Source organism: Uloborus diversus, chromosome 10 (genome assembly GCF_026930045.1).
Source record: "Uloborus diversus isolate 005 chromosome 10, Udiv.v.3.1, whole genome shotgun sequence".
NCBI lineage: Eukaryota > Metazoa > Arthropoda > Arachnida > Araneae > Uloboridae > Uloborus > Uloborus diversus.
The window spans coordinates 92,427,262-92,454,167 of NC_072740.1; the positions used below are offsets into that span (position 1 = coordinate 92,427,262).

The following is a 26,906-nucleotide window of genomic DNA, read 5'->3' on the forward strand; positions in this document are numbered from 1 at the left end:
CAATTCGAATTTTATATTAAACTTCTATTAGCATTAGAAATGATTGTTCATGCTCAGTTCAGTACTTTCTCATAAAATCTTTTTCAGTAAAAATAACAGAAAGCAGGGCTTGAACATTCATAAACATATCTTCAACTGTTTAATTGGAGGCGAGAAAATCGAAAAAAATTTTTCTGGAAATCAACTAGTTCTCTTTGAAAATTAAGTCCAGTGAATTGATTTAATGAGGATCTTCGATTATTTGAAGAATTAGATAATAAGAAATGCGAAAGTATCATATTGAACGTGTATATTTGGAAGCTTAAAAGAAGCTTACTTCAATAAAGCCTGTAATGAAAAGTTGTATTGTAGATTTTGTGAATTCAACGAATAAAGCTCACATGGAAAATGTTTATTTACTAATGTTAAGCTCAATGCGTTTTTTCTTTTTTTTTTTTCTTTTTTAAACTCAAAAAAAAGTTTATTTGTGCAACAGTTCTTTGATTAAGTACATAACAGATTTCGCAAAAAAATTAGGGAAAAAAAGTTCACTTAAGGAATAAAAAGTCCTCCTCCCCCTCTTCAGTCATGACAATACATGTCAAAGACTGACAAATTTCTCGCCCAGTGTGCTGCTCAAATATTTGGGGGAAAGGCGGGGGGGGGGGGATAGAACCAGAGTTTAGAGACTAGAATGATGTTCAAAAGAGGTCATCGACGTGTAGATGGCGATTGAGTCGATCGTAAAGAAAATAATTACAATATCTGATTAGTGCTATAGAGAAACCTTTCATAAGTTCTTTTACCAAGAAGTAGTACACAGTGAATTGTAAAAGATTTAAAGATCAGGCTTTTGATGCATATTTTGTAAATGATTAACTGTAGGCTGACTAGATTTAGCAAAGATAATAAATTAAGGCACGATGAAAATTGCCAAGCACATTTGCTTCAACACTGGGGAGCTCTTCTTCGGAGTAAGAAAGTAGAGTTACGTAACACATATTTCTTAGAACAAAAATTTATCGACACACAAAAACGCATTGAAAAAAAAAGAACAAGAAATCAGTTATTAAACACGTTAGTGAGACAGAAGACAGGTTAGTCTACCATTTGCACTGGTTATCTCCAAGTTTTTAATTTTGGCATTTGCATTCCTTTGCTTCTCACTGTCTCATATGCCTTCTCCCCTTTTTACCCCATTAAAATAAATAATAAATATTGTTTTCCCTTAAGAAATACTATTCTGATATTAGAAGTTATAAAACTTGAAAATCTACGAAGTAATAACAATAAACATTATCAAGTGCTCTGCAGAAGAATTTAAGAATCTTTGAGTAGCATGGAAGATCTTCGAAAGTTGCAAAGGTTTCTGCAACTGAGCTTCTTTCTGACTGTGGTATAATTAAATCTTAATCCCGGGGACACTATCGGTGTTTCTGATTCATCACAATGTTAGGGCATTACTTATCACACCAACATTGAAATAAGCTTCAATTTTTAAATATAGATAACTTAACATGATTTGACATATTTCTTCAGATTCAAATTTTCGCCACTTACCTGCATACGAGGCAGTGAGAAGCAAAGAAATGTAAGTGGACATTTTCAAGTTTCGAGTAAAACGACTATAAAAATAACGTTCTAGGTAGGCTTTCATTGATTTGTTTTCCTAAATTATGCTGTACAGCAGGACCTACCAGAACTACTAATACTATCTCTTGCCCCAGGACAGAGGAGGAGTTCACCTACCATTTGTACTAGTTATCTCCAAATTTTTAATTTTGCCACTTACATCCCTTTGCTTCTCACTGCCTCATATGATCTATGAATTATTTTAAAAGCGGAAATCAGAAATTTTCATGATTTGTATATCCTCATTAGGCATTTCTTTTTAACGGCATAAATAGGGACTGTTAAACAAAAAATTGGAACACCCAGATTTCGGAGCGTAATATAAATTTTTGTAAATGTGTCTTTATTTTAGGTGGCGCTTAGAAAATCGCATAATTCATTGCTAATAACAGTAATAAATGTAATTACAGGAAATGAATGCGGCATGTACATACAAACTAAAACAATCGGCAGATTGCAAAGTTAATACGTAAAATAAATAAAAATAAAAGCAGACTTGAAAGGAACAAAAATATAGCACAAGTAGGGAAGGGATGTTGTAGCAGATCAAAGTAATTAAAAAAACGGTAAAATTCGGCAGACCGCTTTTTCATTAAATAACCAGCTTTTAGGGAAGGTTTTTTTTTTCTTTTTTTTTTTCTTTTCCTTCTTGCAAAGCAACTTCTTTTGATTTCTTTTGAAAATTATGAAAGTAAATTTGAATAATTACTTTTAAGGGAAATAAATCCTTTTACAAAAGATTTTTCAATTAACTTACACTAAAAAAATATTTTTAAAAAAAACTTAAAAAATAGCATTAATTAAAAGAAAAATTGCAATTCATTTTTTCTCAGACATTTCCTACATAACATCGTTGCGTTGCAGAATTAAATGTATGAGCAACTGAATGGAAAACAAAAAGCTTGTATGCTATGGTGTATTATTTAAAAAAATATTTCAGTTCATACTGAGAAAAATTAGTTAAAGAACAACAACTCTATTCTTTGCAAAAAGAAACCCAAAATGTATTTAGATTTTAAAGTTCAAAGAGCAAAAAGGAACTCTTTGATATTTGCTTATCAAAAGATACAATGATAATGAAATCAGTATCAATAAAAGATGAAATAAATAAATAAATAATAATTTTAAAAAACATAACATACATATTACTTTAAAAATAATTATACAAGAATTGTTTTTCATCTATTTAATTATTCGACAAACTTGAACTTATTATTAGTTAAGAAAAATGTATTTGCATTAAAAAATAAATAAGTCCATTAAGTGGATAATGTCCCAAAATTAGAATCAATAGTTGCAGATTTTGAAGAACACGGATTGATATTACATACTAAGTAACTAAATATCATCTTAGTGGTGTAATTTATTACTTTTACATTTTCTATTAACCTATAAATGACCTACGCTGTCGCAACAATTGTGATCATTTATATAAAACCAATCGCAGTTTTTTTTAATTAGTTTCTCATGCCGTAGGCTAAATTTTGATAAATTCCTTGGTTTATTAATATCCTCGTAATTTCAGTACGTACACATTAAGTCCCTAAATATTTGTAATTCATTTCTCCATAAACAACTTGGTTTCCGTGTTACATAGGATATTGTACACCTAAATAAATACATCAACACAACAATAATAACGTTGTTTTTCGCTGTTACATGGGATATACTGATTCTAAACAAACACTTGTATCAACACAACAATAACGCTTGACTTTTCGCTAAAACCTTTAAGCAGCGGAAGATACATTTAAGAATATTTGCAACAAAATTTTGGATTTTAAAATTACAAGCATTTGTCTTTGATATTTTTTTCAGATAAATAAAAAATAAACAAAAGTCAAACTTCATCACAAAAAATAAGTTTTACTTTAATATGTTTTATCACATCATGACTTAAAACAACATTTTAAAAATAATTTGAAAAAATAATAATAACTGACCGTTCTATCCATCGCCAAGAAGTTAAAGGACCTAGAAATCCAAACACTTCCACATCAAGCCGAAGTAAAGATTCAACTTCAACAAATTCTTATCACAATCTTGAGTTCAACTTCTGATCAAAGTTCAAATCGGTTCACTAATTTTTTTTCCACCCTAACCAATGGGGGGAAGTAAAGGGCTGAAAACAGGAAACGGTTGGGGATAGAAAGAGTTAGGGTGACGGCAGGTGGTAGAACCAGGGTGTAAAGTACTCGAATCGCAGTACATGACGGGAGGTCAAAAACCCTACGTTAAGACTTCCAGGTAAATATCTCAAGATATACCTTGTAAAACAATAATTTTAAATGAGATTTATTAATACCAGATCTGAGTACATAGTTCAGATGCAAAAAGGAACAAATAACATTATTTTTGAATTTTTGACAAAAAATCAGATGAAGTGTCGCATGTCATCGACCTCGGTTACGATTCAGGAAATGGATTCTCTTGAAATTATATCAAAAATTACAATTAAATTTCATAGAACGAGAAAACGAAAACGAACATTTTAATGTTTTCAACCATTTGCAATGAAAAAAAAAGATACAGAAAAAAAAATTGGTGAGATGATTTGAATTTTGGTCAAAATCTCAGATTAATCAGAAGTTGAACTCAAAATTGTGATGGAATTTACTGAAGCTGAATTCTTATCTCGGCTTGATACTGACGTTCAGTAATTAATTCAGTGATTATTAGTTTATCATTCAATCGAATTTAGATATTAAAAGTAGATTCAAAAAAAAAAAAAAAGAATAAAATAATAGAATTCTTTTAAATTGAAAACCAGAGAGATTTTTTGAGCAAGAATTTTAACGTGGAAACAGAAAGTATAAATAAAACTAACTGGATCAAGGGGGGGGGGGGAAACTTTTGATCTAAGACGAAGAAACTTAAAATAGACTACGTATGTAACCCAGAAAACGAAAAATTTTTACACAGCTTTTAAGTGTCATCGACATATTTACCGTATTATAAATGAAAAATACCTATTTTTTTTACTCAAATTCTTCAAACTTTAATGAAATAATACGAAAACATAACATAAACACAAAATTTAAATGGCATTTTTTTTTCTTTTCAAAACTTTTCTCGCGACTCTAGCCTCTGATTTTAAAAACCACAATACCAAATAATTTTAATTTGTTTCAAGAACCTCTTTTCTTCAAGCTAACCAAATACTTTACGCCATTATCCCAGATATAAGTATTCTTTAAGAACAAAATATTCAAAATAGGACATTTCCAAAGAAAATTGAAAAGCTTGAATCGAGGTCAAGAATGCTGCTCTCAATTCCAGACGTTGAATTGTAAAGGAAATTATTATTAAAACCGGGGGAATCTTTATATATTTTTTAAATAGAAAATATAGAGTTGATTCAATTACTATCCGTACTTGCAACCTTCCACCCACTCTCAAAAGAAGTTATAACAAAAAATGATGAATATATCCTTCATTTTATGTCATGTTTACTATGCATCCTTTTTTCTTCCTCTCTCTCTCTTCTCGCCCTTAAGATCAGATTTCAATAACGCTGATGGCTGCTACTTTTGGCGGCAAAAGATTTTCTTTCGGCAGAAAAAGGGGGGGGGGGGATTATTTACTCTGATAAAAGAGAAAATCTATGTAAACCTAACTCAAAATTGCTGAAAAAGTTTTAGCGTAATATGGATAAAATCTCACTATGATTTTCAAAAAATAAAAAGGAAAGTAACCAAAATAAAATATATTTATATACAAAAAAAAAAAAAAAACTAACTTGAAACATTCATATTTAAAAATAGGACATGTAATAGACAAGTAATAAGAAAAAAAGGGCTGGTAAATTTGTAGTAAAATTTTCCAGACTGGATTACTTGATCATTCTGTGAATAAGAATATTTATTGTTTATCAAGTCGTTTGCCTATATTTTGAGCGATCAATCAAAGCAACGAAATATGACGTCAGTAAAAACTACCATTGGTTAATCAAGAAACCCAAAATCAAGTCATAGTAAAAACTTGTCAGAAATGGAATTTCCTGACACCACAAACGAAAAGAGAAGAAAGAAAAAGCTTGGTCAGCAAAGGTTGAATTGTTTTATCTCCAGTAGTGTTAATAATAATCCGTAAAAAAAAAATCATTTTTAAAAATTAAAATGATTACAGTTTAAAATTTAACATTTGCCTAGAATTCAAAACTACAAACATTATCTTAGTCGAAATATACGAAAGCAAGACGCAAACATATATTTCTTGCAGAATATACACACCGAAGAACAGCAATATCAACTCTCTTTAAAAAGCATGTTGAAACGATTCTTGTAAAGGTTATTCCAAAATGTTAAACAGACTCCAGATTTAGTAGGGCATGGAAATCAGAAAGACAAAATATTTCTGAGATTAGCTCAGATAAACAGAAGTAACTGTCAAGTATGAAGGAAAATGAACTCTACGGTAAAAACGAGAGAGAAGTTCAGTTTTAAAAAACTACCTCATTTAAGTTCAGAATATTTTTTCATTCATTTTTATCTTTAATTTGAATTTTAAATAATAGTTCTTCTAGAAATATCAAAAAAAAAAAAAATAAATAAAAATAAATTAAAAAAATATACACACATTTTCATTTCTTAAAAATAAATTATTTTCTTCTTTTCGATGTCAAAACTAAAGTTGGAGAAGTTTTCTTTTTTCTTTGCTGAAAAAGTTCTATATCAAAACCTTCGGAGAAAATAATGAGAATTTAAGATTGAATTTCACTTGATGTTAATACTAAGTAGGGCTAAAAACATTTTGAAACACGAAAAAACAGTTTGAAATATTGAACTCACTTATTTTGTAAAAGCTACAAAATAAGAAAAGAAATATAGAAGAATAGAGAATAATTCTCTGAGACACTTACCGTTCGATTCAAATTGAAAATAATGTCAGGCTTTTCAACTTCGTAAAATTCAAATGTTTCCTTACCTTTTGTGAAAAAAAATCAATTCTTGTTCAGTACAAGAGGTTTTCATTTTTCACCCCATAAATTTTTGTCTCTACTTGATTCGTTTACTCAAGTGTGGCCACAAAGGCAAAATTAAAAGAAAATTTTACAGTTAAAGCTCAAAATCTGCAGACAACTTTATTTCTGTATTTTTAGGATACTTTTTACCCAAAACTTTTAAGATACAACCCACAAAAAAAAAAAAAAAGTTTAAGCTACAGAATTATTCGAGGAGTAAAGTACAAAGCGGCTATGAAGTAGAAAAACGCCTCTAAATCGCTCATTCATAATACAAGTATTTTACCCCCCTCTTTGACTTAAGTTATATTTAGTTTTAAACTTCCGCAGGATGTTTTTACATACAACTGTCAACTAGTAACTTGTCAGCAGTGTTTACTCAAGTAAACTTTCTACAGAAAGAACAAACACTTAGTTGTATCACGAAACTACGTAAATTGCAGCAATAACGATTTCATTCTCAACTCTACCTTGTGACGTCAGAACGGTTAAATAAGACCACATGATTCATCCCATTTTAAATACTCACCTCATAAAATGTGGAATTAGGAAATCAATGGCATAACAGAATAAAAAAAATCAAATGAAAAACTTATTATTTGCCTCTGGAAGTTCTAACTTGACTTTCCTATTTAGAGATTAGCAAAGTTTTAAATTCACGAGCATTTTTTGACCTAACATTCAATAAAATTTCTCGTTATTACAAAAAAAAAAAAAGTAAAAAAAAAAATAATAATAATAAAAAAAAAAGACGAAAGAATTTTGAAAATATATTTTTTTTTTAACGTAAGCGTGCATTAAGATATGAATGGCGAAATTAAAATTTCTTCTATATTTTAGGAAGGGAGTTTCAGCTTAGTATATAAAATAAAAAAAACAGTGAAATGAATTAAAGGCTTTATTTATGTATTTATTTTTAAAGAAATACATAAAAGCCCTCCATTTATAAGTATATCAAAGCAGTAACAAATAAGCTTTAAACGCCTTCCCGAACTTAAAATAAGTAAACCTTCTTTGCACATCAATCCAGCGAGGAGATTAATTAAGACCTATGCTTAGATTGGATAAGTACATTTCAATATTTCTTCTTTTTGGTCTGAGAGTACTGATGAGAATTGCTTAACACAATTGAGAATAAAGTCTACTTGGGTCAATGACACTAGAATTCAATTGCCTAATTCTGTTTTAATGTTCCTTTTAAATTTATAAAATAAGATAAGACATCATTGAATGCAGTCGGAAGAATTTTCCAACTGAAAAAAAGAAAAAAAACTCGCGTTCACTTAAACCGTAGAACTTTCAGTACTAATTGATAAGCGACACGATACCTTTATTTAACAGATCAATATAATTAGAGAAGTGCCCTTTCAGAGTTTAAAAAATATTAGAAGAAAAATCAACCTCCCTCTGTCAACCCACTTTAAAAGCATATTTACACAAGATAATGGAAGTTCATAAAAATTCAAGTCAGAAACATGTAAACTTTAGTAAACTTACAGATTTTTTTTCTTACTTTATTTTCTTCAACAAGACGGAGGGGTGTTTTTTCGCTTTGTGTTTCGGCCCATCACTGTCAAAAGTCAATATACGATAACTATCGCTTCCCACCAACTAAGAAAATGCTTCTTACCTCACTTTATTTCCCTCCTTGAAGAAAGGGAAAGGAGCAATGGCAAAGAGAAAGACTTCCGTTATCGAAAGGTAATAACCGGTTCACACAAAAACTTACCTGTAGTCCCATACTCGGGGGGCAAACTGGGGTGCGATAGGGTTCAACAACATCTCCCACTTCAGCTATGCGCATAGCGAGAGATTTTTTTCCGAACACCTTTTCACTTTCCCTCGCTATGGCATTGTATTTACCTTTTCCGAAACGAAGGGGGTTATTGAAAAAAAAAATCACGAGAGATGTTCGCATCCCCAGAGTTGAGGTTGTCGAACTTGCATTCCCTCGATGAAACTGAACAAGTGACAGTCGAGACTTTACACTTAGTGCATTGACACAGTTCTAGGGGTCGCATGGCTTTACACTCCAGAAGAATTAGCATGCAAAGAAATTCACTTTCATGTGAAGAACTTACGTTTGCAGAAATGAGCCAAGTACAAAAATCATTGCAACATTATTTTTTTTCCGAAGATATTTTTGCTCGTGTCAGAAAAAATACACCTATGAAAGAAGAAAGTTCAGTCAACCCGTAGGCTCTGAAAAGTACTCAAATATATGGGCTGTTTAATCAATGAAAATGAGCATGCTTATTTATTTATTTGCTATTTAAGGGGTAGAGTTGATTTATGGAAGACGAACTAACGATCGTACGATCTCAACTGAAGCCTGAACTACAGGTCAAATTAATTCATCATTAAATCAAACCACATTGCAAGCTAATGCGATCAATTTGATGTGTTGATTATTATTGTTTTTTTCTTTTATTATTTATTGAAAGTATACAATTCCTAGACAAATCAATTGACAAAAAGTATTGCTTCACCCCCTGAAGCAAAAATGCACAAGACAATTTTTGAGTATCGACTTGTTCCTGACAAGTAATTTTAAAGTTTGTTCTGTTAAAAAAAATTTATACCTATGATTTTCTCTTTAAAAAAGGAGTGAGGAGGGGGAATAGTATTAAACATCAAAAATATGTGACTCTAGTATTTACTAAGCAGTGAGATGGATTATTGCACTCTATTTTTTATAAAGGCAATTCGTATTGCCTTAGCTCCAGAAAAAAATTTAAAAATAATTAAATAAGATATGTCCTAACATTGCCTTACTTATTTATTGATTAAAAGAAAAATAAATCAGATCAAAAGTAGATTTATCAGAGGTACAACCAGGACGGATCACATTGCCAATCCCAGTATTTTAATATGTACATATACTCTGTAAGAACTTTCATGCAACCTCTCAAGAGAAAATTTTGGTTGTGTGCTACTGATACTTAATTTAGTTCTTTTTAATATTATTCATTAAATTTGTCGACTTACACAAAAATTAATTTCACCTAACCTGGAGAAATTACATTGCTTTCAGTCAAGCTAAAAGTTTTTTTAACTCTTCTATTCATGTGGAAATAAAATTATGCAAATTAATTACCAAAAATTATTTTCTGTTTCAAACACAAGGGGTAATAAACTTACAATCTTGTGCACACAATCTCACTGAATATACATAACTTTACCTCTAAAGAAATCACGTAATAGCCATGCAAAAAGCATTCATTTGAAAATAAAGTTAATTTCAAAAAATGCAGCATAAGAAAGTTAAACTACGGACAATTTTATCTTTAAAGAAAGGATTCAACTTAAATAAACTTTATTTTCCTTAAACACAGTCACTATAGTATTAATTGCAAGGAAATTCAATGCTGTGTTAAGAAATAAACCTTGAATAAACAAGAAAGAAATTAACATTCTTGTTGACTTAGTGAGACTGAAAAAAATCTATGCAACTTAATCCATTGTTTGCTCTCAGCAAAGAGGTCGAAATCTAGTTTTAAACACATTTTCACTTAAACTGAAATCCCTATTTTGGCATCAAGAAATTTTTGTTTAGCAGCAAAAGAATTACACTAATTTAAAAAATAATAATATGGTAAAGACATGAAAGTTTTTTTTTTTTATCAGCTAAAATTTTAAGCATAATTTGCAGATTTTTTTCAAATTAACATCATTTCTAAAAAACAAACTTTGGATATTTATTTTACAAAAACTGATGTTTAGAATTCTGTTTCCTAACAATTGATTAGAGTATGTTAAAATTGAAACTATTTAATACCAATAATAATAACTAAAAGCTTAACAAAAAGTGTCATAAAAATATTAAAAAATTAAATTAAATACATTCACTAAAAATATAATATATAACACTTAAAAATCAGGTATAATATTAATATAGATCAGGGGTGCCATACAAACTATGTTCAAGATAAATTTTTGCACTTACAGGAAATTTTTTTTGTAAAAATATAAAAGAAAAGATATACATATAATAGTAAAGTGGGATGTGCCGGATATCTGTATTGTGGATATCTGAGGGAAAATAAAGCTCTGTACCTGTATCACGTTTGGCGGATCTTAAACGGATTTTTTAGTCTTAAATTTCATGTTCAAAATTCTACATCTATGGGTAACTATAAAATACTATTAAGTTAGATTTAAATAAGTTTTTATGTCTTATACTTATAAGGTGTCACATCAGCAATTAAATAGTAGATTTTTATTGATTTGGGGATTGTATTTTTCTCATTCTGATTTTTCTAATCATTCTTTGAAAAAAAAAAAATCTAAGACTAAATTTTCTGTTTAGCACCAGTAAAAAGATGTTCCTATCTGGTAAGGGCGAGTCAGGAGGAACTATTTATGCCAAAATAAAATGGAAGCAAAATATTTCTAGCTTGTTCAGTAGATGTTGTAGCAGCTTTCCACTTTTGCTGCTATATCAACTGAACAAGCAAGAAATAATTTTTCACATTTTATTTTGGCATAAATGCAGAGCTGTCCCATTCCTCCTGACTCTTCCCTACTCTTCCTAGAACTTCTTTTATGAAGAAATTATATTCTTGCTGATGTTTTCGCTATTGATGAATTTCTTAAAACTGGCCTTTACCCTTATGTGAGAATACCTTCAGTCAAAATTTTACCTTTGATTAAATTAGATTAAAAAAAGATGTGGCCTGTATCTGTAGATCTAGACATGTGAATGATAAATATCGAAATATAAATGCATCTACATTTTTGACGATACGCCACATCACTAATATATATAGATGGAGGACAAAATAATATGAACACCTGTGAAATAAGGAAAAATCTTCATTAATAGGGGGTTGGACCACCCTTTGATTGAAGAACAGATTGAATGCGATGGGGGATAGATGCATAAAGGTCATGGACAACATTTAAAGGAATATTAAGCCATTCCTCCTGCAGAATGGTCTCTAATTCCGAAAGTCCGGATGGAGGTGGAAATCGGGAACGAAGTTTGGACTCTAAATATCCCCATAAATGTTCAATAATATTTAAGTCAAGAGACTGAGGGGGCCAGGCGAGATGTTCAACTTCACTGTCATGCTCTTCGAACCATTCTTGGACACATCTGGCAGTGTGTATGGGGGCGTTGTCGTCTTGAAAGAGCGGTCGCTCTCCTGGGAGCACAGTCTGGACAAACGGAGGGACATGATCCTCTAGAATGCTCAGATAGTGATTAGATTTGACACGCCCATGCAGAATAACAAGTGGCCCAAGACCACGCCAAGATATCGCTCCCCATACCATAATTGAGCCACCCCCATGCTTCACGGTCGGCAAGAGGCATTCAGGATTAAAGGCTTCTGAGGGCGTTCGCCAGACATAAACGCGGCCGGTAGTCTGAAATAGGGAAAATGATGATTCATCTGACCATATTACCTCTTGCCAGATCTATGGGGACCAAACTTTGTGGTCTCTGCACCATTGGCGTCGCTTGAAAGCATTAGTTGCTGTCACCAAGGGTTTTCGAGTTGCCACTCTGCCATAAATGTTCGCAGCATGAAGTTCCCTTTTGACAGTTTTTGTTGAAACGGGGTTCTGGAGATGGCTGTTCATTTCAGATGTTATTTCGGATAAGGATTGCTTACGCTTTCGGGCTACTATGCGCTTCAAAGCTCTTCTATCCCTATAAGCAAGCATTGACTTTCGGCCACTGTTGTGCTTTGAAGACGTCGTCTTACCTTCTTTCGTGTATGCTGTCATAACCTCTGACACCGTACCTCTTGCACACCCCAAAAGCTTTGCTGTTTCCGTAACCGATACTCCACTTAAACGCGCCCCAACAATCATTCCTCTTTGGAACTCTGTAAGGTCTGACATCTCAACTTATTACAGAAATTTAGAACCAAGCACACAACATTTGTGACTACTGTTGAGACACTGATAGGTTCCTCTTCACGCTCACCAGGTGGCAGACTTCTGTTGCAGGTGGCGTGGCTGTAATATAGGTGTGAAATACGGCATACTTTTTCATAGGCGTTCATATTATTTTGTCCCCCATCTGTACATGTATATATATGAACCTGTTTTTTTTTAAATGTCAATTAAATTTTGATGTTTTGCACTGATATTTCATTAGGTTTTTTAAAAACTAGGAACTTATATTCTTTTAAAACCAGTTAAGCCTTTTAATTTTTATAGAATGAATTTTTGTGTACGAAATTTGGCAATTAAAATTGATCAAATTCACTTTGAACAATATACGGAGTGGTTTAGTAGCCATATTCAATAAATATGTTGCAAATATAGTTAGGCAAGTTTTAGGTAAAAATTTTTATTCTTACGAGGAGTTTTAAGATCAAATAATTTTCTGCACCTCTGATATAGATCAGGGCACTATATATATATATATATATATATATATATATATATATATATATATATATATATAGCACAGCGATAAATACCTTCTGGAGGGGGTTTCTTGATAAAAAATACCTCCTGGGGGAGGTTTTGATCAAAAATACTTTCTGAACGGGTATTTGTGATCAAAACAACCCTTTCATATGCATAAACTAGTGTATTAGAATTTGCTTTTACGTTAAAACTAATGGCTCCGTGGGATGCCCCCCCCCCTGCTGTGCCACTGGAACAGAATGGCAATTGAACTGCACATGTTCCAAACTTCGCATGCCAGAAAATTTTCCTGGCATGCCTGACAGCAACTTTAAAAAAATCTGACAAAAATTTCATTTTTGGATTAGAGGAATGTTGAAATTACTTTAGAGTTTCAATTCACTATAATGAGGGATAGTTTGCTTCTTTCAAGAGAATTCAGTCTTTTAAGACAAAAACTTTGTTAAAGAAAAATCATGACTTTTTCACAGACTTTTATTTTGATCGTATTTGTCATCTTTTCATGTTTTCCTTCATTTGATTAATGAACTACTATCATGAACTTAAAGTTTCGAGAAAATTTATCTAAAATAATTTTGGTAAAGAATTAAACTTTTTTCTTCCCAACAAATTCTGTAAGGTGGTAATGAAATTACTAATTCTCAATTTCAACAATCTTTCAACATGTGGAATATAACAAATATAAGCAAATTAATTTTGAAAACCTCAAAATGCTTTTGCAGAATTATTTAGGGAAATTTCAGTAATACTTGTAAACTTTTCTCACTTACAACTAAATAACAATTTACGATGCATTTTATGCATAAATAACCATTGATTAAAATCTTTGAAACTAGAAAATTATTCAGGTGAAAATGGTAATCATTAATTCATATAGAAGAACATAAGCTCTTCACCAAGTTCTATTATTGACTAAACTAAAAGCAAATGTGGCTAAATTTTGCATAAGCAATTCTGAGTTGAAAATAAAACGCAACAATTCTTCAGCTCTACAATATGGAATTATGTGAGATACATGGTCATTTTTTCATCCAAGTAACACTTTGCACTAAAAAGAGGGTTCCTCGCAACTTTGAAACATATTTGCAGCTTTCATTGATAATCTGTGCAAACCAACATTGGACCAGTCAATATGCACAGATAGCACAACTGTATTTGGACAACTTCATCATTTGAACCCAATTTTTACACAAATAATTTAACCCTTTATCTAACTGGCACCCCCTTAACAACTATCGGTAGTTTCACAACAAATACTGTTGGCTCTCTGTTTAACGACTTTCAAGGGACCACAAAAAATCGTCCTTAAGTAGAAAATGTCCTTAAATAGAATGCTTTTAACACTATAGTGGACCATCTGGAACCGTGAAAAGTTGTCTTTAAATAGAGAAAGTCGTTAAATAAAGCGTCGTGAAACAGAGAGAGTACTGTATTTTCTGAATAACTATTCACTAGCTTTTCTTCTTTTACAGGAAAAAGGAATAAAACTTTACCAGATTAAACGACATTAATATGATATTTTTTGCATAGAGATTGAGTTTGTCAATATATTGAATCAAAAAGTTTAAGATCACAAACATATCGTGGTCTCAGAGCAACACTAATACATCCAATCCCCAGAAATAAGACTAAGATATCCTACTGTTGCTCTGAGACGACAATATGCAGAATAGCAATGTTAAGAAATAGATCTAATTAAAGCATATGCTAACCCCTATAAGTTCAAAATGTGTTAAAATAGAAGGCAGTTGCAGACATTTACAAAATGTAATATAGATTTTAGAATTCCAACATTATTTATATTATCTAAACTATTAATGCTTAAGTGGTAATATATAAAATATTAAGTTGACTTTCTTTGTTTTTTGAAACTGGGTTTCCATTAAGGTTTCTAGTAACGATATTTTGAAAAGTAGAGCTAAATGTGAAATATGCAATCCCACTTTAACATAGTAACAGCCCCTCTTTTAAATGTTAAATCGCAGGTTGTGTTTCCCAATATAGACCACTTGTTTGTCTCTAACAAAGAATTCACAAAGTGCTTTTGCCTGGAAACATTTTGGAGTACTTAATCTCTGGATAGCCAGCAATGCTCATAACACAATACTAAAAACATTAATAATTTTAGAAAAAACAAATAGCTTATAGTTGGTGCCTTGGTAGCGCAGTTGGAAGCACGGCAGTCTCATAAACTTATAGTTGGGGAAACCTAACCTGGAAGCATTGTAAAGGCTATGCAAATCAAATCACAGCATTAGAACACTGTCAGGTTTGGTTTACCTCAGATATAGTTTCAAAAAGAAAAGGGACATGAAAATTTCTGGAAAAATATTTTTCTGTGACACTTCATCTTTTGGTGTTTATCGAGTTGACGTCTTACCAGATTAATTGCGTAAAAATTCATATGAGGCAGTGAGAAGCAAAGGGATGTAAGTGGACATTTTCAAGTTTTGAGTAAAATGCATATAAAGATTTACGTCCTAGGTAGGCTTTTATTGATTTTTTTTCTTTATAAATCATGCTGTACAGCAGAACCTACCAGGGCTACTAGTAATATCTCTTGCCCTACGACAGAGGAGGAGTTCACCTACCATTTGTACTGGTTATCGCCAAACTTTTAATTCTGCCACTTGCATTCCTTTTCTTCTCAGTACCTCATATAAGGAAGATTTGCTTAGACATAACTATGACAGTATAACGGGATTGTCGATTTAAAGGGTAGGCACTAAATCAGGGTTTGACTGTATTTCCAAAAAGGGCAATTTTCATGTTATTCCTGCATTGTATGTACAATCATATTCTGCATTGAGCCCCGATATCGTAATTCTAATAAAAATAATGTCCCTTAAAATTATTTACCAGTATTATAAGAGCACGAGTCCCAGCCTTCATATGCAGCAAATGTTTTTATGCTCTTTTGCAAAGTAGTAATAATGCGACTTACATCAGTCAGGCTTTGAGGTACAGATATACAAAGATGAATACAATTACTTCAGAAAATGAAGGAAGGATTTCTTTAGTTTTTTAGTTTGAAATACTTTTAGTTAGCTAAACATTTTACTGTATATATATATATATATTTCTTTTTTTTTTCGAATTTCAGGTTTTACTAATTTTAGTACATTATACATAAATAAAGGAATAAATTCTTTTGATGACTTCAAAAATTTTGTTAAAAAATTTTGCTTTTCTTTTTTTAAATCCTCAATTGAAGCAATTGAAACATTAGAATAGCATAAGTTCACAGAACACAATAAACAACTATTTTTCATAACTCGAAAAATTTGCGAAGTTCCACCACTGTTTAACACTACCCCTTTCTCTCCTACTTTTTCAAGTAGATTGAATTTCTAGAAAACTTGCTTTGTGTATAGCTTTTCCTGAGCTATTTCCCTTCAAGACTTGGAAGACGTTTGTGAGGTGTTTAGTATCAAAATCAGTTTGTTTAAGGTTTTACAGAAGAGAAAAAAATGTTCATGCGCATACCGCATAGTAAGATAAAATCATAACACATTTGCCAGCACAGCTCAAAACTATCTGGAAACATTGAATAGACCAGAACAGAAGAATGGCAAAGATTTTAAAAACATTAAACTTTTTTCAGCAATCAGGGGGAACCTTTGTCATAGCTAACCAAAATCCTTCTTAAAACTCAGTGTTGTGATCCAACTGCTTTACATATGGGCAATAGCTGATGACATAATCAAGTATAAATGTCCAATCATGCCTTTCGGAATAAAGTAACAGCCAAATTCTATGCCCCAGCAGTTCTAAAATCATTTAATCACTTGTGGTTTTACGATTAGACCATTTTTGAAAAATTAGAATTAAGAGTGAAAACTTCAACTGAGATTATCGGGAACTGCGGCAAAAGCACAGTAGGAAATGTATACACACATTGCCTGTTGATATATTATCTAGCTATGGTGATGGGTCACAGTTTTACAGAAATCTTGTTCTGATAACAGCTTCCAACCTTGTTGAACTGGATTCAAAATCGCTTTGTAGCGGGATAGTATCCACCAAAAACAATTAAATTTTGGGAAAAAAGGATTCACAGATTGAACGGGTTTTGATACTAAATGCCTGATGTAAGAAGAAATGTTTTTTCTCTTTTTGTCTCCACTGTCCATTGGTTAAAATTGTTGCAACTCAAATCCGAAAATGAGTATGTAGCACAAGTTCAAGATATTAAGGTTTTCGGGAAAATTTCCTTGAAATAAATATTGAAAAAGTGTAGAATTTATGCCACAAATGCAAAAACTTGATAAAAAATTAGACACAGGGTAGTTTTTGAGGCATACCAGTTTGAGGCAAATGGGTAATAATTTCTTAAAATAATTAAATAAATATTTCTAACAATCTAGACCTTACCACAATATTCTCGATGACTTATCTGCTCGCTTGACAAATAAAATTTTTATTGAACATTTTTTCTTTGTTCTAAAATCAATATTATACCAACTTTGATGTGGTGCATTTTAAAATGTATTTTTACATTTTTCAGATACTAAAAGTAATCTATTTGGAGGGAGTCATTTCCTATAGAGTTGTACGCCCCTGCCTTCGTCAGTATTCGAGTAATCCCTTTAGTTCCCATACTATATTGTCGCATCAGACAACAGTAAGATATCTAATACCAGGAATAACAGTAAGATATCCTACTGTTGCTCTGAGGCGATAATATATGCGGCAGCGAGAAGCAAAGGAATATAAGTGGACTTTTTAAAGCGTCAAGTAAAATGTATTGAAAGTTCAGATCCTAGGTAGGCTCTCATTGAAATTTTTCTCGAAATCATGCTGTACAGCAGCACCCACCAGAGCTACTAGCCCCATCTTCCCCTAAAACAGAGGAGAGGTTCTCCTACCATTTGTACTGATTATCTCTAAATTTTTTATTTAGGCACTTACATGCCTTTTCTTCTCACTGCCTTAAGTATGGAAAGTAATGGCTCTGAAATCTTAAGCTAAAATATACATATTCTACAATCTACAAGGAAAAGGAATATTATCGATTCCAAGGTAGCAGAAACAGCGCAGCGCTCGCTCATATTCTTGGGGGGCGGGGGGGGGGGCTGGGTCTCGCATACTATTTCTGATTTAAAAAGATATAAAAAAAAGTAGTTGAAAGTGAAAAAAAAATTTTTTTCTTCACTTTCTGAATAAATCTATAGAATTTAAAGTAAAAACAGAATAAAACGAAGAAAAAGTAAAAACTAAAACAGCGCCTTAATCTATGAAAGATACCTTTCTGGCTAGCAGCCTAAAGCACTCGATCAGCTGCCTGCGACTCAGTATTCCGTTTTAGCTTACATTTTGCTCAATTTTAAAATTTGCATGTTATTTACACACATTTCTTGGTAATGATTTATAATAACTGTTATGTTCTTAACTAATCTAACCCTGGTTTGCACTGCAGACTATTTTGAGTTTTATCAACATTGCAAAGTGTAGTGAAATGTTCTGCTACTGGGCTCATTCAATCAAAGATGAAAAGCACAAAAAGGCTGTCAGGTTATAACAAAAAAAAGTTTTCTTGTAATATTTTGATCTCATAGCAATAGCTGTTTAAATGCATCTAAAAATATTTACAATCGTGTAGAAAGTAGATTAGTCGAAAAACAAAATGCCTGATTTGAAAGCTTTGTTTCTAATATCAAACCAAACTTTATATTTTATTTTCTACATTTTTACTGCAAGACAGCTACTAGGAACTTAACCTACACCCCCTCCTTAATTCCTATCTTTAAAATAAAAATCCTCAAACACATTTTTTGAAAATGTTCACACATGTTTTTTATAGATTTAGGTTTAGACGAAAGATTGAAATTTTTTAAAACTTCCATTCCAATTCCACACAAAAAGCTATTCATACTCAAATCTTATACTAATATTTTCACATATCAAGTAACTAACGTTTCAAAAATTTTGTCTACATTGTCTTTTATGGATAAAAAGGGATCTTCAAAGCAAACGCTATAATACATTCTTAAAACTAAACACATATTACAATGCAAATTCAAAAAGTAATTCAATAAGAAAACAAAATGGGCATTAATATATACTCACAGAATTAATGAGGCAACGACGCTTGATTATCAAGAAATGAAAGAAAAACACTTAAATTGCATTAAAAAACAAGATAAATAACTTATTATTTTTATGAATATTATCTGTTTCTTATTGAAGCATAAAAGCTACTTTAAATAAATTTATCATATAAGATGAAGTATATTTAAATTTCTGTCCCAATCCACATGAAAAATCAAAATATAGATTACATTTCCAACAATAACGTTCATTCTTGAATATTTCAACCATTATCACAGCTTTTTATCGATATTCGAACACCCCCACAAGAGTTCTTCGTACATATTTATGAATACATAAGTAGCTGTGAGATAATCTGTCATCTCCAAAGGTTGAAAAAAAAAAGAATAATGAATGCAATTATTGAATGTCATAAAAATCCATTGAAACATCTAAGAGACTTATCCTTTCTACCTATCGATTTTCTAAGTGTTACAGGCAATAAACTGAGTTCAGCGAGACCATCGCGGACAGTAAACAAGCTACGGCAAAGTTTTAAGTTGCCATTTCAAAGATAAAAAAAGTTTCACAACTCACAACTTTTAGTGTTGCCATTGAATACTATCTAAAATATTAAGGACGTTTTCAGTGCATTTATATTTAGCTTTTAACGTAGTTGTGATTTTAGATGCATAACTTTAAAAGGAAAAAAAAGCAACGTTTACTAATGGTTTCACAATCTAAGTTTATACTGCTCGTAGAAATAATGAAATGTTAGATGTTAGCCTACTAATTTGCCCTTTTATCAATTAATCGTAGGAGTATGTATATAAAATATAGATCAACTCTTTTCATTGTGTTTTGAAAAGAACTTTTAAAGAACTCGTAACATTCAAAGCTTAAGATATTACAGAAAGGTTTTACCGGGAATATAATTGGGACACGTGACATACGGTCGTTTATTCAAGGATTGCTTCAATTTATTGTTTTCACTGCCAATATTAGCAATAACTGCACTGCTTTCTAAAAACATTTATATGGTATACTTGATTTATGTAAGATGTAATTTCTTTAGTTTGTAATTTCAGTACTTATTCCCAAGACATGAGGTTCAATTTACTAATCCTAATATACGCGTAAATTTAGAAGTTTCAACTTCAACTATCTATATCTTACATTCACATGTATCATTTTGCACAATAACTATTCAAAAGAATTAATGCTTCCAGTACCACCAGAGTTTTGCTATTTTTAAAACTTTAATTCCAATCTTATTAGCAGCAAACTGCAGTATGGACTTCTGTAGCAAAAACTACAAGCGTAGCGTAGTGAGGTAGGAATATTGGAGGGGGGAGGGGGTATAGCCTTCCTTCCTCCCATGAAGCATGGACGTTACCTGTATGGATATATGTACGCATTGTCTATAAGTGTCTCTTTGCCATATCAAGTTTTTGTCACGATGCTGAATATCATTACACTCATACTAATATAGATAACATACATTCTATTCTAATGCATGTATCTAGACTCATGAGCATATTTTTCGGAAAACCTTTTTAAATAATGCCCCGCCCCCCTGTCCCTTTTATTTAATTTATTAATGCCGTTTTATGTAGACTAATATTGAGCATATAACTTTAGAACGTCTTTCAGTATTGTTTTAGCATTCCTGAGGTGTCGAGAGCTTGAGTCTACCCAATAGTATCCCCACTAATAGACGGATAAATTGTAGCATAAATTATACGAAGAGAGCCGATTGAGAACTAAACAGAATTGAGTTCCTAATCTATACAGTATATCTTATTATAACAATTATAATAAGTTTCACGATGATCTATTCTAAATCAAAGGGTCTGTCTAACCTACTCTGTCTAGTTTTTTGTACTTATTTTAAAAGAAAATTGGATTTTTCTTTTGCCAGAATGAGCTAATTCGTATGACATTATTTTAAGTCTAATTCTAATGAAAGTAGGGGGGGGGGATATCGAGACCATTAAAGCTTGATGCACTAAAAATAAAACTTTGACGTATTTCTAATGCTGATTTACACAAATAACGTTATAGTTAACAGCAAAATAATTGCTTTCAACCACTTTTATACCAGAGGAATGAGTAATAACTCAGAAAAGAGGGTGCCTTGGTTTCACACAAAATAAGACAAAATAATAATAGTAAAAAAATGAACAAATTGAGAAATACTGTATTGCATTTGTCTATATCGCTAGAGCAGTTAGAGTTCAATTTCTGGGGGGCGGGGGATCCAAAAAGTCCTCGCACGTAAAAATAACTATTGTATTAGGATTGGCACTGAATGTTTAATCGAAAGCTCGGGAGGGGGGGGGGATCTGACCAGCTATCCCCTCCGCTGCGCCACTCGCTTGTGCCGCAGTAGATTATTTACACGCTGTGAAAAAAAAAAGTTAAATATAGAAACAACAGACTTATAATATTTCGTTTTAAGAAGTGGTTGGAACTATAAATTGCTTTTTGGAAGATGCGATGAAAAAGTACTCTTTATAAAAAATAAAAGAAGATGATTTTAAAAGATTTGAGTAACACTTGTTCATGCTGAGATGCATTATTAATACGACAATGAACACTCAAGTTAATTTTTATAAAACAGTGAACATAAAAATTTGTTCCTGAAAGGAAAATATTGAAACTGAATTTTAAAAGGTTCGATTAGATTTGGCAATAAACGAATACGGGAAATTCTACGGGGGAATAAGGATTGATAAATGGAATATTATATTGTTACCAAACACATTATTAAAACCAGAGCTGATTTTTAAAGCAACTAAAGGAATCAGTTTCATGCTTTTATTTCTTTTCGGAAGTTACAAGTTACTTCAAAAAACAAAACATTTACTGTTTTTCCCCCAATAATTACTACTTTTCTCGGACCCAGGTTGAAGGCAAACTAAGGGTTTACTCCAAGGGTTGATACGAAGTCACGTTTCATACCCATTAAAGTACACTAAATTGTTCTTTTCCCAGCTCTGTAACTAGCGTGTAAGCTCATGACGATTAGTATGATCTAGTACGGTTATTAGCAGCAGTTCACTACGTGACTTGAATGAAACTCTTTCTTTGAAACGACTGTTACAGAGCTTCTGAGGCGCTGCATAAAAAAGAAGGACCTTTTGAGTTTTTTTATTAATGAATTTTACGATGATGTTAAAGATTTATTTGTTTCTGGGGTAAAAGAGAAGATTATGAACACATTTTGGGGTGAGAAATTTTCATCTATAATTTTCGTAGCTGTGAGCAAAAATGTTTTTATCATTCAAAATCACGCCAAGGTTCTTCTTCAAGTGATGGTTACTGTTAAAAATAAAGAAATAAAAACACGTATTTTTACTGCCATGAATACCATAGCAAGTGTAATGATTTTTTTTTTTTTTTGAGTCTTACTGAACTCTAAAGTAATTTGTGTGCTAAATTTTAAGGGTTTAGCATTATTTCGCTTCTTTTGAGCTTTTCTCTTTCTTTTTTTGCTTGAAATATATTACAGGGTACATTTTCAAACTATTATCAATGTTTTTAAGGTATATTGTAATATTTTGGAAGAATGTCAGACAATTATTTTTGTCGTTTTCTAGGAAACTTCTCTATTTTTCAGCTTATTTCTATTATGTTTAAATAATCATGGCGCTGTATGGCGAGTTTTGTGCATCACTAAAATGTTATTGTCTCTTATGTTTTGCTACGTTTTAAAACAGTTGAATCATGGCTAAATATTTTCATTTTACTTGTGCTAAAATTAAAGCATCACAATTTCGCTCTTTGTCAGGAACCAAAAAGATTTTAGATATTCTTTTTAATTTGTTAGTCAATATTGAAACAACATAGAAAATGTTAACGCAAATCTTTAACAACAAGTAGCTTTTTTAAATAGTTATTTTTTTTTCGTTGAGACTCATTTAAGTTCAATTTTATTTATAGAATTAAAAAGTAAACTTTGTTTAGTGGAGAAGTAACAGAAACTCTGAGCTTTTGTACAGCTGAGTAAGATTTAAAGTACTTCATAACAGCATTTGAATGATTCAGGTATAGCTGCAAGGTATTTCCCCGAAAATGTTGAATACCGCAGTAATAATGCATTCCCTATTAATGAGTTTTCTTTCATAATGAAGACAGGTATGTTGTATTAAGAACAAGCATTTTTTGTGCAAAACCAAACTGTGGGAAGAAACATAGTTAATACTTATATTAATTTCGATAAAAGTAAACAGCTATTTTAAAACCTTAAAATAAAAAAAAAATTTTGTTCAAAGAAAAAAAAGTAGGAAGAAGAAGAAATAAAGAAAGGATAAAAGAGAAAACGAAAAGCAATCGGAATAACGGCTCTTTTTCCTTCAGGAAGTTTTAAACATTTTGAAAACTTAACCTGCTTTAGCTGACAGCAGAAGTTAGGAGCTTTATTATTGACTCCATCATTTAATTTTGTAAGGTTTAATTTGAAAATAAAACAATCATCACCATCTGCCATAGACAACTGTCTTTTTCTTTCTGGCGATGTACAGCCTATTAAGATTCTTGCGCCAAAAACCCCGATAGAAGCATTTTTTCCCCCGATTTGCTGTTTATACATTTCTTTTCTCACAAATAAAATGATTTTCCATTCATCTTTGATGATTTATAGCATAGTTTTTCTTTTTTTTTTTCATTTTGGTTTAAACGCTAGATTGCCTGAATATTTAAAACAGCTCCTGTCTTTTGCTTCAAGATATTTGCGTACTAATTTAAAATGTCTTAAACCTAGTCCCACTGAGTCTTAACCAAGCATACAGGTTTGAATACTTCAAAATTAAATGTACCTTAGCTCACAGAAAACACAGTGTAAAACCCATTTAAAACGTCAAGCAAAAAATACTGTAATCCTGATAAAGTTTTTGATTCATCTAAATTGCGTAGAGTACATATTTTTTTCTGAGGTTATATTTATTTTAACTTACATTTCTATCTTACAACATGATTTACATTAATGCCTTTAACTTTAATTACTTTAAATTTACCAAGTATTAAATTCCACTAAAGTGTTTCATTAATAAAAAATGAATTTGTTGCAGAAGTTTTAAGCTTTTGATCTCTATGCTTATGAATATCTGAATAGCTGAGTAAAACGGCGAGATTTTTTGACAGTCTTATTAGCATATTTTAGAGGGTTTTTTCCCCAGCAATACAGAAAAAGATCAGAAGGACTTAAAGATTTTAAACGCAGTGAAGTTTAGTGTTACAATTTCTAAGATAATGATTATTTTTGTTACGCCCTTCTCCTTTTCTTCTAGCATATTTCAGCAGAGTTATTATTCAAAAAATATCTTACGTGGTATAGTGTTTAATGTCCTGTTAAATCTCTGTTTTAAATAATGTTTCAATTTTTTAAAATAAAATACCTAGGTAAATCATTTCAGGAAGAAAAACCAGAAAAAGTGCCAGTGATGTAGTGCTATAAGATTTTCAGTTGGTTTGAAAAGGATAATTTATATATGGAGGCTATATTTCTTGTCTTTTTCTTTTCCTCTCAACTCATGTATTTGATGAAATTGAGCAGTTGATGCAAAGGTAATCTCTTATGTTTTACGAATATTATATTAAAAAGACATTAAACTTAATTGTATATGAAAGAAGAATTTCTTAATGATGTTATTGAAAGACTTTTTCTTATTGCAAAGGGTTGATGATTGAACTAATTTCTGATTAAGCTTGTGGTATGTACACAAATCGCATTTGGGTATTTATGATGATAAAAGTGAGCCATGATGTGTATTCATACATTGTAATAAGTGTACAATTAAATGCAAAAAGCTTCGAAGTATTGGGGGGGGGATGCATTTTTAGTGACAAAGTTAGGCTGTTTTTGCATTAATAAAACGTCATTCTCTGATTCTCTGTGCATGCAAAGCTTGCAATGGAATTTATGATCTTGGTCATCATGGGGACCCACCAGGGGGAAGGTTCATGGCGCAGGCAGCGTCATCAAAGTTTTTTTTTTTGGGGGGGGGGGGAGGGGGGCTCTGTATCAAGCCAGTATAAGTATGTTTCAAACAATTTCTTACTCATTAAGGCTTTCCTTACGCTGCCGAAAACGTGTTTTCCGCCATTGTTTTTTTGTTAGCCATGGTATCAGAAACATTGGTTGTTGTGTAATTCGTCACCGAGTTGGTGTCAAAGGCAAAACAATGAAAGTGATTAAGAGTAAAAGAACAAGCTTGACGAAACCCATGTCAAGTCGACCGAGAAAACACAAAAAGTACACAAATATCTAAATACACCTTACATATTTGGCTTGAAGATTTCAAAAAACAACCAATCGGCGGTCTGACTAACGCCTAAAAAGGAGATACAGTCCAAAAAAGCCGGGCATTGTAATAAGGACATGGATATACGGATGTTCTTTTCTTTGGATAAAAAATGCACTTTTCTACAAGATTGCTTTGAATCAGCAAAAAAACCATGTAAATGCCTAATGTTTTGCTGACATCCCAAGAGATTAATTACAGTTGAAAGACGCCAAAATATCTCCCAAGTCATGGTGCCATTGGTATTGGGATTAATTTGATAAAAAGGAGAGCTTCTTCTTTTCATTGATACAGACGTGAAAATTAACAATGTTCACTAATCAGAACAAGTTTTGTAGAAACATTTGATTAATCATACTTCTGAACTTTTCGAAGATCAACAATATTCTTTCAGAAAGACTCAGAACCTGTTCGCAAAATTAAGAAGGCACAATCATGGTGCAGAGATCATCTGTCAGATTTTATCAACACTGAAGAATAATTTACATTATCTCCTGATTTAATTCCATAAGACCAGTTCTTGGACATGTGTTGTCAAAGTTCAGAAGGGCGAAAGTTTCACCATGGACAAATTCAATGTGAGTTTGGTATGCATTTGGAACAAAATACCTGACGAAGCGGCACGTATTCACATCATCGGATCTTTAGAAAAAAGAGGAATTTGAATTGGCATATAGTTTGATTGACCGAAGGGACCACTGACCTTTGCCAAAACGCGCATGAAAAATGTTTTACATAGTTCCCTGATAGACAAGGGTGGCGCCAAAAATGCATTGCTACGGTCCCCCAAACTTGTAATTCCGACCCTAAAAGTTTTATTTTGGTATTTAAAGAGGTTTCTTGTTCCTTACTTTCAGAGTTTTTCAGTTACTTTCATCACTTTTACTCTAGTAGGTCACTGTATATACATAAAAAGCTACTTTTGACAACATTGCAAGTAATCTTGTACCTTTATTGCATTTGATACTTTCATTGAAAAAAAATTTAGTGCATTTTAGTGTCAAATACTATTTTCACCTAAAACTAATTCCATTACTATTACGCTCAATATGACTTTAATACAGTTTGTTTGAAGTGTTTTGTATAGTTATACAAAACTTTTTTTAATATGATGGCTATTTTTAGTATTATAAGACTGAGAAAAACGCTTGCAGCTGCGTAATCGGAAAGCAGAAAAAGGATTGGATGTGTCTATATTGCATCACCTTAATATTTTTCTGAGTCAACTGAAGAACAATGACGAGTTAGAACTGGTTAAAGCAAGTTCTGAAGAGGTAATTTTATGAAACGCTTTAAAGTAAGCAACGTTTTGCGTTGCCAGGCAGAGAACAATACCGATTCCCAAAACTAATATGATGTTTGTTATTTCCAGAATAATAATTTTCTTCTTATTTTTTACTTTAATTTTCTTTTTCATTAAAAAAAATGATGATAGCCTCCTATGTTGCTATTTCTTTAATGAGGACTTGATGTTTTTATTTCTTTAATGAGGAAAATAATGGACTTGCATTATTGCTGGGCAATTCTACTTATTCAGTGAAAAAATAATAGACAGATTTTATTACACAATGGTTGAAGTCCTGTTTAAGTATCTACAGCTAAATTTATAA

The 26,906-nt window shown here is 31.6% G+C and overlaps 1 long non-coding RNA gene across 1 annotated transcript in view; it reads left to right on the forward strand.

Moving 5' to 3' along the window:
- Nucleotides 1–26,583, forward strand: part of LOC129231380 (uncharacterized) — a 90,344-nt gene extending 63,761 nt beyond the window's left edge. The window contains exons 2-3 of the long non-coding RNA XR_008581247.1: nucleotides 24,409–24,559; nucleotides 26,422–26,583. This is a non-coding gene — a long non-coding RNA (uncharacterized LOC129231380). The remainder of the gene's footprint in view (nucleotides 1–24,408; nucleotides 24,560–26,421) is intronic.
- The last annotated feature ends 323 nt before the right edge of the window (nucleotides 26,584–26,906 follow it).